At 45.5% G+C, this 4,552-nt stretch overlaps 1 pseudogene; it reads left to right on the top strand.

Annotated features, from left to right (window-relative positions):
- The first annotated feature begins 358 nt into the window (after nucleotides 1-358).
- On the top strand, nucleotides 359-4,043 carry LOC110306879 (annotated as a pseudogene).
- The last annotated feature ends 509 nt before the right edge of the window (nucleotides 4,044-4,552 follow it).

The raw sequence follows: 4,552 nt of genomic DNA, 5'->3' as shown, positions 1-4,552 counted from the left end.
TCTTTTCTTCTTTTGAGGCAGAGTCTTGCTATGCAGCCCAGGGTAGTCTTGAGTTTACAATTCCACCTCAACCTACTGAGTGCTGGGACGGACGAGAGGTGTGCTTTGGTAGCTGTTTTTTTTTTTTTTTTCTACTCAAAGGTAGGACAGTCATATACGCTTTTTCCACAAAAGGAAATTGCTCCTGTTGACATAAACATCTAATTCTTAGACTCTAGAACCTACAATAAGTGTCAAGTTAAACATTTACTTCTGGTCGTTTTTTGTTTTTTTTTTAAACTTAAAAATTTTTTTAATTAAAAAAATTTTTTTTATGTATATGAGTACACTGTAGCTGTACTGCTGCTTGTGAGCCATCATGTGGTTGCTGGGAATGAAGGTTGCTCGCTGTGGTCGGCCCCACTCGTTCCATTGGCTCCCAAGAGCTGGGCTGCCACAGTGAGTAGAGCCATGGCAGGCAAACTCCCAACCCAGGGTCCTCGGCCTAGTTGCTTACTTTTAAGACAAGGTAAAGTATGTACTATAAAAGGTCATTGACCTTCTTTTCTTCAGGTTTCTCTCCATTTCCGTTCCTGTAATTCTTTCAGACAGAAACAATTATGGGTCAGAGTTGTGACTGGGGGGTGGCAACCCCATCCCTCACTTGATGCCCTGTCTTCCTGCTGGAGGTGGGCTCTATAAGTTCCTTCTCCCTACTGTCCCACATTTCATCTAAGGTCCCTCCCTTTGATTCCTGAGAATCTCTTACCTCCCAGGTCTCTGGTGCATTCTGGAGGGTCCCTCCAACTTCCTATTTCCTGAGGTTGCCTGTTTTCATTCTTTCTGCTGGCCCTCAGGGCTTCAGTCCTTTTCCCTCACCCAATACCAATATCAGGTTCCCCTTCTTCCCCCCCTCCCATCTACTTTTCCTCCCAGATCCCTTCCTCCCTCCATACTTGTGATTGCTTTCTTCTCTCTCCCAAGTGGGACTGAAGCATCCTCGCTTGGGCACTTCAGCTTGTTGACCTTTTGAGTTCTGTGGACTGTATCTTGAGTATTCTGTACTCCCCCCCCCCACCTTTTGGCTAACATCCACTTATTAGTAAGTACATACCATGCACATCCTTTTGGGTCTGAGTTACCTCACTCAGGATGATATTTTCTAGTTCCATCCATTTGCCTGCAAACCTCAGGATGTCCTCATTCTTAATAGCTGAGTAGTATTCCATTGTGTAAATGAACTACATTTTTGGTATCCATTCTTCTGTCGTGAGACATCTAGGTTGTTTCCAGCTTTTGTCTACCACAAATAAGCCTGCTATGAACATAGTGGGATAGGTGCCCCTGGGCATGGTGGGGCATCTTTTGGGTATATTCCCAAGAGTGATATAGCTGGGTCTTCAGGTAGCCAAAGTGGGATCCAATTGCAGTAGAATGACTGAGTATTAAGTAGAGTGATGGAGTTGCCATCCCAGAGTCAAAACTCTTACCCATAATTGTTCCTGTTGGAAATAACTTCAGGGACAAAAATAGAGAAGAGCTTGAGGAAAAGGAGGTCAGCAACAGGCCCAAAGTGGGATCCAGCTTAAGGGGAGATCCCAAGGCCTGATACTATTACTGAGGCTATGTAGTGCTCACAAAAAAGGGACCTATCAATATCCTCCAAAAGATCCAACAAGCAGCTGGTAGAGTCAGATGCAGATATTTGCATCCAACCAATGGACAGAGGCAGCTGACCCCTGTTGTTGAATTAGGGAAGTTGGGAAGAAGCTGAGAAGGGCAATTCTGAAGGAGGACCAGCAGTCTTAATTAGTCTGGACTCCCAAGATCTCTCAAACACTGGACCACCAAACAGACAGCATACACCAGCTGATATGAGGCCCCCAACAAACATACACTAGAGGACTTCTGAGTCTTTGTTCATTCAGAGATGATGCACCTAACCCTCAAGAGACTGGAGGCCCCAGGGAGTTTAGAGGTCAGGTGGGGTGGGAGATGGGGCGTTGGGTGGGGTGGAGGTGTGGGATGTGGAGCAGTTGGAGGGTGGATGGAGGGGGGCAGGAAATGGAATATGGGGTGTAAAAAGAAATTTAAAAAAGGGGCATTGAGCTTTGTGTAAGTTTCAGCCTCCCCTACTTTTCATTCTCCTCCCCACCCTCCTCCTCTACTTTTTTTTCCATTTAGATTTATTTATTTATTATATGTAAGTACACTGTAGCTGTTTTCAGACATACCAGAAGAGGACATCAAATCTCATTATGAATGATTGTGAGCCACCATATGGTTACTGGGATTTGAACTCAGGACCTCCAGAAGAGCAGTCAGTGTTCTTAACCGCTGAGCCATCTCTCCAGCACCCCTCTTCTTTTTGAGACAAAAAAACTCACTATGTAGTCCAGGCTGGCCCAAGACTCACTTTGTAGACCAGGCTGACCTCAAACTCATAGAGATCTGCCTGCCTCTGCCTCCTGAGTGAAGAAATGAAAGGCATGGGCCACCACACCAGTGAGATCTTGTCTTATAATTAAGACACCTAGAAACAAACAGGAAGGTTATATACCTCAGACGCCAGTGACCATGTAGGCTCTGCGGAAAGGTGACCCCAATAATTAGACATTTTGAGGCAAGGAAGTCTTGGGGATTTTCTTTTCTTAGACCTTTCCTTTCTGTGAGCCTCAAAATGCATTCTAAGCAGCATTTTGAGCAATCTTTTTATTTGTTTGTTTGTTTATTTATTTATTTATTTATTATATGTAAGTACACTGTAGCTGTCTTCAGACACTCCAGGAGAGGGCATCATATTTCGTTGTGGTTGCTGGGATTTGAACTTCGGAGGAGCAGTCAGCGCTCTTAACCACTGAGCCATCTCACCAGCCCCTTGAGCAATCTTTCTTAAGGAGGTCCTGTTTTCTCTGCAGGAGGATTTGCTGTGTACTTCACTACCGACTAAAAGAAAAAAAAATGTAAGGTGACTGTATAACATCATTTCTTAGGTAAAACAGTGCTCTCAATAGAAAGTAATGTTGTTTCCACGTTAACAGGTTTACCTCCTAGAATAGAAGTCCATGTGGTAATTAGTGTTAAGAGTAATTTCAAAATATGGTTAAATGCTAACATTTCCTTGACACATTCAACCAAATATGAAAACAGTGAACAGAGTCTTAGATCCCCCTCATGTTAGTGGCCGGGACCTGGGCTTGGCACACCAGTGACTGAACTGTGAGCCAGAGACGTTTGCGCCCAGCCACATGGTCCCCGGCCTCCTGATGCTGAGCCTGTCCCGTCCCGGATGACAATAGAGTGTTTCTTGAGCTAGAAAATGCTTCTGGGATAAAAAGTTCACTGTTTTCTGGCAATGGTACCAGAATCCCTTTAGCAAACATGTCTTAACCAAAGAAATACTCCCCCGGAGATGACCTAACGCTGACCAGAAGCTTCTGTCCCGATAGTCCCGACCCAAACCAACAGGATGCCTTTTTGAGCAGTCTTGCCAACATTGCTCACTCGGTGTGCATTCTGAAGGACTCTATTGTGGACCAGTAAAATCAGATCATCCATACTTTCATGTGGAACAGCAACCATGCACCGCTGATGGCGGTGGAGGAACCAGTATGTTTACAGTGTGGACTCTGACAGCAGAGGCAGGATTAAAATCCATCAGGAAGCCCAGATCTCTAGCTCATTTGGCATCTCCAGAGCTGTCTAGGATTTTGGTGCTCTATTATTCAAAAGCAATGCGACCAAGACAAAGAAGGGCTTTGAGTACATTTTGGCCGAGCTACAAGGTGAGGGCCTGTTCCAAAACACTTGTTGACACAGCCAAAGAGGCCAAAGAGAAAGAAAGCAAAGGAGACAGCTGGGCAGCTTCATAGAAGACTAAGGGCCTAGCCAAAAAAGGCAGCCGCAGCCGCAGCCGCAGCAGCTTGTGTTGCCAGCTAGCCAGTGCCACTCTACTCACTTCCTCCCTCTTCTCCCCACTGTACTTGATCCTTAAACAACATTCACCAGCCCTCTCTGCTGTCTGGGTGGTAGGTTCAGCATCTGCAGTTCACCAGGCTCAGTGACCATGCTGAATCCACCCTGCTTGCTACCCCATTGGGCAGCTGGTACCAGGGCAGAAAGATCAGTGACTTGCCCAAGGTCACAAGCAGCGCATAGGTGAAGTGATAATATGCCATAGTCTGTATGCTCCACAAGGGTAGGCCCCTTGCTATATTTTCTGATATGTCACAAGTACAGTATTCTTCAACTATTGAGCACATAAGAAGTACTCATAAACACTTGATTTGATTGCTCCCCAATAAAATGCTTTTAGACGGCATCAGGTGCCCGTTACAGATGGTTGTGAGGCACCATGTAGTTGCTGGGAATTGAACTCAGGACCTCTGGGAGAGGAGTCAGTGCTCTTAACTGCTGAGCCATCTATTCAGCCCAAATGTTAAGGTTCCACTGAGATTTGAACTTGTATGGCTGGATTCAGAGTCCAGAGTGCTAACCATTACACCATGGAACCCCCACCCTCTTTTTTCCTTCATTTTGTCTTTCTGTCTTTCTTCCTTCCTTCCCCTTCCTT

This window comes from Mus caroli, chromosome 2, assembly GCF_900094665.2.
Source record: "Mus caroli chromosome 2, CAROLI_EIJ_v1.1, whole genome shotgun sequence".
NCBI classification, from domain to species: Eukaryota; Metazoa; Chordata; class Mammalia; order Rodentia; family Muridae; genus Mus; species Mus caroli.
This window is presented reverse-complemented; position numbering and strand designations above follow the sequence as displayed.